This window comes from Dicentrarchus labrax, unplaced genomic scaffold (genome assembly GCF_905237075.1).
Source record: "Dicentrarchus labrax unplaced genomic scaffold, dlabrax2021, whole genome shotgun sequence".
In the NCBI taxonomy this organism is placed as follows: domain Eukaryota; kingdom Metazoa; phylum Chordata; class Actinopteri; family Moronidae; genus Dicentrarchus; species Dicentrarchus labrax.
In genome coordinates this window covers 3,522,961-3,535,338 of record NW_026136705.1, presented here as the reverse complement: position 1 = coordinate 3,535,338, position 12,378 = coordinate 3,522,961, and the positions used below count along the sequence as shown (strand labels likewise).

The 12,378-nt window shown below is 42.2% G+C and overlaps 1 protein-coding gene across 6 annotated transcripts in view; it reads left to right on the top strand.

Moving 5' to 3' along the window:
• si:ch211-200p22.4 (phosphatidylinositol-binding clathrin assembly protein) overlaps window positions 1–12,378 on the top strand; it is a 78,479-nt gene that overhangs the window by 1,611 nt on the left and 64,490 nt on the right. The window lies entirely within an intron of this gene.

Here is a 12,378-nt window from a genome sequence, read left to right as displayed (position 1 = left end):
AACTGTCAACCATACACACATTAGCCACATTAATTGGAGGCAATATTTATCCATTTTTGTATGGATTTTGTTTAATCTTTTGGTCTGTAAACGCCATGTATGATGACACGAGCCCAAAGTAATGCTCCTAAAAGTCAAATATCCAGTGTAAGTACTCGACTGATGATTCATTTCCTCATCCTTTAAGCTCTCGGTTACATCTGCGATCGATTGGTTACGTTTCTATACTTTGAGATGTCAGGAAATGGTGAACAGTTCCTTTCAAGATGTCACAGAATCGATGGTATAGTCTTTAGATAAAATAATAAATAATAGTAATAATGAGGGTTATTGATTAATCTGCACACGATCTTCTCCAGACATCAACATGAGTTGTTCAAATTTGCTTAATTTCCCGTATATGACAATAAAAAAACATTTTGGGACCTGAAAACAGCATTAACGATTATCCAAAAGTCTGTTATTAATGTGGTGCGACACTGGAAACGCCATAGATATTACATTTTAATGCTAGAAAACAGTGAAAAGCAGTAAATTCTTGACATTGATGACATGATAAATGACTAAACAATTAATTTATTATCAAAGTAGTCGGTTTGTTGATCTACTGAGACGTTAATCGACAAGCTGTTCCACCACTAATCCAGTTTCTACTAAAGGTCCAGTGTGTAGGATGTAATGGCATCCAGAGGTACAAGCACGTAGGAGATACTATGGTGGCCCTACCTAATCACAAAGATTCTTATTTTCAGGTTATTAAATACTAATGAAAACATACTTATCAATATTACATTTCTGCCAATAGATCCTCCTAAATGTTACACACTGGACCTTTAACCCAGAATTTAGGCAAACAAACGACTCCTCATTTGTTTAAGCTGTAGGCCGCAACTGTTTGCAAGGCAATTTGTGACTTCCATCAACATCTCGGTAATGGCCGGGGGGGGGCTAGATGAGTTACAAAACTCTAAAAGCAGGTTCCTTCAAGGCAAGTCACACACAGATAACAACACGAGCAACAAAAGCAGCAGAGAACAGGTTTTTCATCAGACCTGCAGCCCAGGAAGGACAGATTGTACACTCTTCAAATCTCAAGAAACATCATATTTCCTTCCTTGGTGGCATTTTATTTTCTTTTGGGGGGGGGAGCTCTCATACAGCAATGTCCTGGATCTTGGTTGCTGATGTCATATCGATTTTCTTTAGGTAGTTGGTTCCTGGTTGTCCGTTCATGTATCTGCTTTGGTAACGAAGAGTGGATTATGTCCTTCCACCGCCAGCGCAGCCCACTGAAGTTAAACTGAGTCACGTTGAAACGTGGCAAGTGATACAAGTGGGACGACACAAAAGGAAGGAGTGAATGAATACATGTATTAGATATAAAAATGACTCAAGCAAGGGCATATAGGTAACGGTGGCGCTCCTGTCTGACGTTACTGGGAGGGCGAAATGTGCTGAAGCTCTGTTTCTGGGAACCGGGGCCTTTCTGTCGGCTCGGGATGCACGTGTTTGATCGATGCTCCCGGCCCAGCTGCATCACATCCGTCAACTCCTCCTCACTCACTCACTCAGCTGCTGACGTTCAACAAAAAGTCATGTATTGTCTCCGCTCCTTTTGTGAACTTGGCCAGGCCTTTTACAGCCAATACACCACGTCAAGCTTAATCATTGTAGGATATTGATTTCTTTGTGAGAGCAACGACCTCGGTGCTGCAGGGGCCCGGGGGGGGGGGGGGTTGGTCAGCGAGTGTCGCATTGCATGGAGCCCTGATTGTCATGTTATTGGCCCCCATGGTTGTGATTATTCGATCACCGAGAAGGTAACGTCCGGCGTCGTCAGGCTGTCGCGTTGTGTTGTTGGTGTTTTGAAGGAAGAGCGGCTGGCGTGCTAAAGGGGGGGCTTTAGGTTGGGTCGTCATTCAGGCAGGCAGGTAGTCAATTTGTGAGTCGGTTAGCGAGCCAGGGAGGCTGGCAGGCAGTGTGTTCGATCATTACTCAGTCAACTAGCGAGCCAGCTGACCCAACCATCCAGTAATGTAATGAACTCAGGCAGCCAGGTAAGATTGAGTCAGCCCTATTCATACCTAATGATAAAAGGATCTGATCACTCACCTCTAACAGCTGGATATTGGAAGTCCATGTGATAATCAATTTATAGTTTAGTCATTTTTTAAGAAAATAATGTCCAAATTATCTGATTTTAGTTTATCTGATTTAGTCAGTAAACTTATTATCTTAATGGATAACAATGATCAACATTTTTCATAATTTTCTGAATAATTTAATTAAATTAGTTAATTGAGAAAAGCGTCTACAGATGAATTGATAATAGCAATTGTTAGTTGCAGCCTGAATATATATATATATATATATATATATAGTGTATTAAATGATAATATGTCCATAACTATCCAGCAGTGAGTTGCATCTTCAAAGGTTTTGTTATCTCACAGATGTCTTCAGTCTGTCTGGAGTGATAAAATATTTCTGTGGGCCAAAAACAATTTTCAAACCCAACATTCTCCTGGTTTTATCTGGGATTTTTTTTTTTTTTTTTTTTTATAATTTTGGATAGATAAAAGATGTCTGAGATTAGGAAAATACCTTTCAAAATACAAGCTGCTGCTGAGTGACAGGTTTTACATCTAATCTGACTGAATCACTCTGTACAAAGCTCAACACACAGTCGGATGTAGATGATTGTAATGTATGTATGGTTTAAGGGCCACCTGGTGTCCACATTTACCGCCTTTTGATGCACACATTTCTAACTGCACACCTATGATGCAGATGTAACGTTAATCCACACCTTCCAGCCAATCAGAATCTATCATTCCTGTGGCCAAAAGCTTTTCAAACCCTGCCCCCTTGGCCAGATGCCTAATAACTTCTATAGTCAGCAGCAGTATGGTTGAATCTAAACGTGTGTCAAATATGATGAAGGGAAGTGAAATCTAAACACAAGTTCTCAGTCGAGGCACATTTTAAAAGGCGTTCAGAAGCCAAACTGCACGCAGGCCACATCAGCGGGATATTGGCGCAGTCTAGATACATCTGCAAACAAGATACTGCAGGTTTTAACAGGGTCTGTGACGGCAAGGGGGCAGTTGGCAGCTCAGCCAGCCAGCCAGCCAGCCAGCAAGTTGTTGTGTGAGTCAGCTACCAAGTCCACTGAGAAGTGAATTGTAGGCCTGCTGAGCCATTTATAAGTGGTAAGGGAGAAACTTATAGCAACCTGACAGGCTTTGACACTAAAAACCTAGGTTAGGTTGTGTTTTCGCTAACATGGTCTGTTTTTCTTTCAACATCTATTTTTCACGCAGTCAGAGCCTACATACAAACAGTAACACACACAACCATCATTTTCTATCGCTCTCCCATTGGCACAGTTTCACCGCAAGCAGCTGTGACTGTCTGACAGCAAGCTGTGAATGATCTCACCGTGCATATTTGCATCTAGACCCAATAACCGGATAACCCTGGCAGACGCCTTTCAGCGATGCCAGCCCCAGCGGCCGACTGAGTGCGTGAGGGTTAGAGAGGGGCCGCTGTTAGCTCGGGCAGCCGTGACATTCACGCACCACCGGCGAAAATAAGTGCGGCTTTAAAGCCATTTAGTGTCATGATTTGGGACTGTCCACCTCAATTAACCCCAGCTTGTGTGTCAGCGGCAAAAAATGACGAGTCCTTCCCATCAGCTCCAAAAAGCCCCCTCGATTTGTGGAAATTATCGGCGCAAAAAATCAATGAAGGAGGGTTCAGATCTGCTGGAATATGTCTTCGTCTGCTCGCGCACCTGCTTGCAGTTTGCGGGTTGTCAAGGTGAGAGATACTGCGCGTTTAATGCAGGCTTTATAAGCAGCTAACTGATTGCCGTGGCGCGCACACACGCACTCTCTGGAGGCCACTTCTTTCCACTTTGGCGTCGTTGAAACGCTGATTGTTTCACAGTCTTACAGCTGTTAGAGAGAAGTTGTGACATTTAAACTGAAGTCTAGTTTCCCCTTCACCGGCACTCTGTTGTCATGGCAGCGGTCCAGCCAACTGGCTTGTGTTAAATGGACTTAAGTTGACAGGGGAAGTTGGATGGTGAAATCGGCTGCAGCCTCAGTAATGGTGTTGTTTTTACAACCTTTGTTTATGCGGCTGAGCTGGGTGTTTGTGGAGCAGTTCTTAGAAGCATTGAATGAGACTCTAATGAAGCTTCCCAGTAATCCAGGTAGTGGAATATCTCACCATCGTAAATAAGGAATAATTAGCTTGTTCTCTTGTTATTTATCCGCTTTACTGAATGACTGGTGGGGCTGTCTCTCTAGCGCTTAACCTCTGTGAGCAATTCACACCTTGACATCACATGAGAGGCACTTGGTAGTCATGTAACAGTCATTGGAGGCACATAAATGGAGGTGTGAATGAAGCGATGTAAGTGGCCGGTTAGAGCGATACCACAATCCCACTCCGGCTTTGTTCAGGGATGGTTGATCCAGCCTGATGTACCGTTGATGGCCTTCTTTACGCCTCCTCTAAACCATCTGTCTTCTCTGTCCAAAATGTTGCCATCATTGTCTTCAAAGGGGTGAATCAGAGGAAGAGGGGGGGCGGGGGAGTGAGAGTTGAGGGGAAATCAGCTTTGGCAGGTGATTCAGAAGAAGCAGACACAAGACAAAGACCTTTTTCGTTTTGTCTTTATTTCCAGCTGACGTAGTGGTAGATGATGATGTACGATGTGTATTTATGTGCTCGGTCTGACCGCGCTGTGCTCTAGTCAGGGAGGTGACCAAGCTGTGGCCACAAACTTCAGAGGTGTCAAGAAGATGTCACAGATTAATGCTCGGTAAAGGTATTGTTGTGCTTCAGTCAAAATGCTTCTCAGTTGATCAGAGGGGACGGCGTCTGACAATGGGTGTTACTTTCATGTTGTAAAAATAAGTTTCAGTATCAAGAACACCTTCGAGGAGGGTTAGGGTAGGCTTTCCGCCCCACCTTAGAGCTGAAAACACGAGTTTGTTTCAAGCATACTGTAGCCTTAAGTCCCTGCAGCTCTGTAGCATGTAAAATGTCGACCGGCAGGAGGAACTTGTGTTCAGGAATCCTCCCTGTAAAAAAAAAAAAAATGCCTTTGCTCAACACAATGATTTTCTTATTTGGGAAAAAGAGAGAGAGAGAGCATTCCTTCAACTGAACTTGACCTTTGACCCGTCGTAGAACAGAAAGCGGTGGAAAGAGAATTCCTCTGTAGGGAAGACTGAATCCATCCACATTATACCTGTTTGTTGTGTCTCTAATGGGCAGCAGCTCTTGTGTGTAGTTGCCTCTGTGTGGATTGCATCATTACATTGAAAAGTTGTGTTGCCTGGAAACATCTGACACGTATTTGACCCTCTTTCTAGCTTTGTTGCCGGTTGCTAGATGCAATTTTTTTTTTATGTGCATTGCTTGTACAGTGCTGCAGGTATTGCTGGTTTTAAAATAGCTATGTATATTATAAAATGGGTGCACACAAAGGAGTGTCTGCATACATTGATGTGTTAACTCATGTTTGTAGTCACGTACAGGGTTTGCAGACACTTAACACCTTCACATCCTAGCAAATACAGAAAGTAGAACAATAAAGCTCAGTAAAAGGAATTTGTATTTGTGTGAATTTCTAAAACAATTTACTGGTGGTGGTGGTTTTTCATGCTATAACAGGACCTCTAAAAGTTGCTTACCAAAGTGTCAGGTGGACAAACTTGCTAGCCAGAGTCAAAAGGACCATTCGGCTGGTTTGCTGGTATTGTCTTTCCGCCCTGGTCACGCAGTTTTAAACCAACCCTACTTGCCATTCTCAACAGAAATCTCAACCACTCAGCTGCCTAGTCAGGCTGTCCTGCTACTGAGGTTATTTTCAGGCTTTTTACTCAGTAGCAGCTAAGGTTATGGTAGCTTAATACAACATGCCACATCATTTTTACCAGCTGGCTGAGCTGCTGGCCCTAATGTCCTTTAACACCATGTTGTGTTGGGCCATTTTTAGCCAAACCTTTAAAAACTAGGTTACACTTGCATGACAAATTGATGTGGTGCTAGAGTAGTCCTCCATGCCAACACTTTGTCTGGGCTACAGTGTCTGTGTGTCTTTGGGTTAGTTCAGGAGGCAGATAAAGGCACTGTGTACAGTAGGTTATTGAGCTCAAGTTTATGTGGTTTGTGTTTCTGCCTCCAGTGAGTCGGTGCCCATTCAAACTTTACAGCTCTATTTCGGACGGGAGCTTGTGGGTCACCTTGACAGACCTTTTCTTTGTGTGTGTGTGTGTGTGTGTGTGTGTGTGTGTGTGTGTGTGTGTGTGTGTGTGTGTGTGTGTGTGTGTGTGTGTGTCAGATGTGTTACTTCTGGGATTGTTTCAAAGTTGTTCATAGCGTTCATAGCGGTTTGCTTTACTCCCTTCGATGATTTGAGCACTCTCTGCATTGTTCTGTCATTCTGTATGTTAGTGAGTTAGTCCATGTTGCTGCTGTTACAGGACCATCTGTTGCTGTGAGTTTTGACAGTCTGTTATTTGTCATCACCCCCAACCGGACCCATGAAAGAGAGACACTAGCTAGATTTCCTCATCTCTGTAATGTGAGACCAGTACAACACTGAGTGTGTGCAGGAGCAGCTTATTACTAAGCAGGTGTTGAAATGACATGAAAGAAAATGAACGTGGACGCTGGACTAACTAACTAATTTCTGTTCCACTTTCCAAAAGGGGAATTTGAACCCAACAGCATAATTGGTCCTCCCTAATGTTTAAGATAAGATAAGATATTCCTTTATTTGTCCCACAATGGGGAAATTCCAATGTTGCAGCAGCAAAGTGGATCCAAATGTTTTAAAGGGATGTCTTAAAGTCAACACTATTTTGACTTGCTGAAAAGGGGAAAAACCTTTTTGAATCAAATGTCGAGTGACGTCAACCATAAGTTTCTGAAGTGAAGTGTTGAATAAAACCTGGTTCCTGAAACCAGCCACCAGTGACGGCACCCACCTGTCACTCAAAACAGACACGTCCTTAAGCATGCATAACTTAAAGCCTTAATATAATTTAAACGGGTGAGTGATGTAACAGTTGTCACGAACAGAGAAATTTGTTGTAGAGACCACACTCATTTTTTGTACCAGGTCGTAAACGTGTTTATTTCTGCTCTGAACTATTTTAATATGGGGCCTAAGTTGCTTCAGTGTCATATTATAGTTAATTATTCTTTACACGAAAAGTGTGGAGAATTCAAATTACAATCAATATATCTGCTGTTGCATTTAGATTTTTGGTTCCTGCCCATATTTAGAGTTTTCCTTTTCTGCTATTTTGCCAGTCTGTTCCCTTTTTTATTCTTTTCTCTTCCGCTCTCAGGGAGTGATTCATTGCCTTCCAATGAATACGGCTAAAGAAAGTATTCAGGGAATTCAAAAGGTTCAGTGTGATTTAAAGACATTTAAGGATAAAAATAGGCCAGCTTATATCCTGCTATTTGTGTTGCATTGATTCCAGCCCTGATAGAGCTGCTGCAGGGTGTAGCTGGTTAGTAACACGGTGGGGACGCCTGTGTCTTAAGTGATTGTAGGTGAGCCTAATGCTATCTAAACAGAGCAGGACAGCCCCTCCCCGGCTGCAGAGCCAAGATAGACCCAGTTTAGACTACCAGGCAGGAAAAAGGCTTACTGCTGACTGTCTGGATACGTCTGTTTCAAGCGAAGCCCGGGGGAACGTACGTCAAGTGTTGAGTGTGTGAGACTCTGTGTGTTTGCGTGTGGGAAGAGGGAGACATTGCAGCGGTGTCTCAGCGTCTCCTGGGACTGCTTCAGTCTCAAACATGCTACACGCTACAGTCAGGGAATGTTTAATACCCACTGCGCACTCTTGTAGTGACTGAGTGAACAAATATCACTGCACAGTTAACACTGGAACACATTCAGCTGGACTTCGAATGATCATATTATGCTGTCAGACAGCCCTATAGAAGCAGCCTGCTTTTATTTAGAGTCTAATACATAATTCAAGATGTATAAAATATTTGTTTCATTACTTAAAGTCTTCGTGTGCTGTGAATTGGCTGGCTACATGTAATTACATTAGCCATGTTAAGAGTCATGCTAGAAAGTCCCAATGTAATTAACTTTCTTTTGCATAATTCCACACGTTCATGTACTCATTTATTATTAAATAATGAAGTTAACCACATCGTTAACTTCCCAGATCCTCTCCGAATCCTTCAGCTATAGCACTTGTTAAATAACACACAGCAAAAAGATGAAGCGCTTTTACAGAGGTCAGCACTGCAAATATACCTGAATTATATATGTTTCTTATAAGTAAATATTGATGAGCGAGTGGCGAGTTGCCTCTTAGATGTGGTCAGTCAGAATTGGGTGAGGTACTCCCATTAGGAAATGACTTAAGTAAAAGTGAAAATGACTATTATTTCTATTAGTTGCATGTGTGTAATGCAAATAAGTCAATTAATGCAGCTTTAAAACAATAAAACAACCAAGTTGAAAACACTTCAGATAGCTTGAAGGATTAAAGAAAATCCCGTATCTTGGTCTCAAAACGCTTTAAAATCCAATGCAATATTTTTGTCTTTATCCTTAGTCATCACGCTTGAAACAAGATTGATTATTAGTTTCTGAAAAGCTAACATTTTTGAGATGCAAGACTAAATCAGTGACTCTGACAAATTCTTAATTGTATGCTTTTTCTTTCATTGGTAAACGGAGAGAAATGGACATTAGCCGCACATCTTAAATTATTCTGAGCATTAACAATAACGATATAACAAGCTGGAAGCTAGCTCTTTTCTAATTTATTGTGTAAATTGCTTCAAGTTGGCTAACAATCCAGTGTAGCATTTATTTAACCTTTTTTACCCAGGGAAACTTCACCAGACCAGTTGAACCCTTGCCGTCCGCTCGCCGACACGCAAATCCAATACACTGTACTGTACAGGGTGAACACCACATACTACACATTTAGTGTATTAAGTAATGTTAGTACATGGTTTAAAATAGGCTTCGTCTGCGCCTGTGTTAGTGTGCGTGTGTTTGGGAACATTCAGTGCTTCTGTTCCCGTCCCGTTCTGATGTCTGGTTATTTTTAGCCGTGTGTTCTCTCCGGAGCCTTTGGCTCGGTTCAACTACTTGTTTTTCTTGCCGTACTCTACCTGTGTGCATCTAAGTCTGCCTGCCTTGCCTGCCATTCGGTGTCACTCTCTTTTCCTGACAGAAAGCACTAGACCCCCCCCCCACACACACACACACACACACACACACACACACACACACCTCCCCGAAGGTGTTCTCGCACAGATGCACGCACACACTTCAATCCTATTCACTTGACAAGATTTCCCGAATCCCCCCATGAAAACACAGAAGTTTGAGATGAGAGTTTGTCTGTCCCTGATTCTCTCACTCTCTATATTTCCGTGTGTGACTAAGTCAGAGGAAGAACCGCTCTTATTTAAGACCTCAAGGGGAGAATTAAAGCTATAGAACCAGAGCGAGTCTATTAATAGACCAACTTCTGGTGACACTTTGTCTTTGTGTCTACACTCTCTGCCTCTTTCTACCCTCTCCTTAATTCTCTCTCTTCCCCCTCCAACTCTCTCGCTTTCTTACTTCTTTGCTCATCATCTCATCCCTCTTGCATCTTTCCTCCCTGTCTTCCCACCTAACTCCTGCATTGATCTCACATTTTCTCTCAAGATACAGATTCTGACGCCTGTAACATGCCTGTTTCTTCTCTTTCATACGAAGACGTAGCTACCTTTCTGTTTGGGATCATTGCGTAAGGCTGGAACCACACATCACTTCCTAACTCCAAGTCTTAGCTTGTGCAGATTTTTATAATGTGGTAGCTAACTGTCGATATTTTCCCTTTTTTAATGAGTTATTTGTTTGGACTGAAAAACATCCCAAGCCCAAAGTTCACGATCAGATCAGACAAAGAAAAGCAGCAAATCCTCACACTTGGTAAAGCTTGAACTAGAGAATCGTTGGCATTTTTTCTTGAAAAACAAAAATGAAGCAGTTATCAAAATAAATGCCATTACTTTTAGTCTGTGTATTGACTAGCTCTAGTTGTGGTAGTTGTGTTTTCATTAACAATTGTGACCAAGAAACAGTATACTGGATTTGTCAAACATAGCTGGAACCCAATTGGTACTGATCCATGTCTCATCCTCTCCCTTGTCCACACTAGTCTGTGAAAAATGGCCAAAAAAGACGTTTGATTAGTCTTTGTAAAAAAAGACCTTTTTATTTTTCTCAGTGTGTCAAATGTTTAGCTTATTCCTCTGCCTCCTTTAGTGATAATGGTACATGTAATAAATGTAGTTTATTTGCGCACTGGATGCAAGGCTTGAATTGGAAGGGCGGCTCCTCGTGACCACATGGTTGCAGTTGAATTATTTGCTCGTTTCAGCCCGAGCTACATTTAACTTTCAATCAATGACGGTGACACTGTGAGACTCCTGTCCATCATGCAGTTTGATTGCTCATTGCACCCTATTTCAATTTGATTATATATTTGAATTTAAAATATTCGTTGACAGCCCTAGTTTACACTAAGATGGATAAAAATGAAAATACCAATTACATGTCAAAATGACTTCTGTCCAGCCAAGCATTCAGAAGTTCTCTACATTGATGTGCCAAAACTTTAAGAAAACAGCAAAATCCCCCCCCCGTTAGCAGGACAGACACAGTCCAGGTGGGTTTTGTAATTTTTAATTTATTTCAGCATAACCGAATATGCAATTTACTGGTTCTCTGTTTCTGTTATCAGCCAACAGACAAATAAACAACAAGAATAAAATAGCGATTTGATTGTGGCTCATAAATTGTACCTGTCAAACAAGGCAAAGAGCGGTTCCTCTGCCGTTGCACTGAGACAGTCAATCAAATAAAATTACTTTTAATGCTCTACAAGTCATCCTAACAAAAGCTGTGTTATCAGACAACTGCATGAGAATAAAATAATGGTTTGTTTTGGGGCTCGTAAATGCTACCTCTTAACCACGGTGAACAGTGACTCGTTCTGCTGCCCTAAGACAGTCAGTCAAATCACTGTTTCATTCCCGAGAAGTCCTCTGACAACATAAACATAAATACTGATCAATGATATTACCGATATTGTGTCACCGGCCATATTGGCAGTAAAGTAAACGATCATAGAAAGAACTGGATGTGACGGTGCACTTCATTGTGTGGTAAAAGCTTTGTTCTCTCTGTCAGCACTACAAAACAAGAGTGGCGTCTTCGTATTCAACCACTCTTTAGAGGATTCACAAAAAGCACTGTTATTTGGGGGTTTTAAAACGTCACCAGCTTAGTGTGAAAGCAAAAGATGTGTTTTCAAATTTAGCAGGCTTACAATTCTCTAACAATTCTTCACACCTCTCTCCTCCTTCTATCAGAAGGATTTGAGACGAGAGGAAGGAAGGAAGGAAGGAAGGAGGGAGGGAGGGAGGGAGGGGAGGGGTGGACGGGGAATCCTCTTTTGAGGCAAACCCTGTCTGCAGTCCCTAACACAGAGACAGACAGAAGAGAGAAGGAGATTACTAGTACATGCCAGACAAGGTGCTGATAGTGCTGAGCGTTAATCTTTAACAGATTGGGGCTGCGCTCCTCCCGCTTGCCTTCTGCGTCTGGCTTTTCATCTGCGCGGCGGCTGTTGGTGTGTACGCCCCCCCTGTTACTCAGTACCCGTGCAGATTCTGAATGAAGGTCAGTCAACTCTGCAGCGGTACCCTTGTTCAGTTAGTGGGGTTATTAAACCTTGATAATCTCAATTCCCCGTAGAGCGATTGGGCCTGCAGGGTGGTCGAGCAGTTGGAGACATTGTCCTTCAACTGAATGACCAACATTCAAGCCTTCGCGCTGGCAAGTATCCAGCCTGCGCAAGCGTCCTTGAGCAAGACACTGAATCCCTACCAGCAACAGCGGTGTTATTCTGTAGCGTAGTTGACTTCTGACCTCCTCGGCGTGACAAAAGCAGAAATAGAATACTCCTTTGAGATCAGCAAAGAATTTTATTAGTTAAAGTTCTGTTTAAGTTTCTTTGATCATGCAGGAATCCCGCAAACATCAGGATATATTGGGTGTTTTCTAGTTCTGGGAAAGCATATTTCTCACTGTAGCTATAAAATGGTTTGGCATAGCTAACAATTGTTCCCAGGCTGCATATTTTCCAAGATTTTCAAGTCTAGCAAAGTTTTATAATATGAAATAAATGCAAATAGTCAGCCACAGTCTATTCAGAACATTGAACGTGGCATGACTAAAACTCAGATTAGGGCCAGGGGATACATTGAATTAATTTGAATAGTAACATTTTTTTTGTTTTTGCACAATGT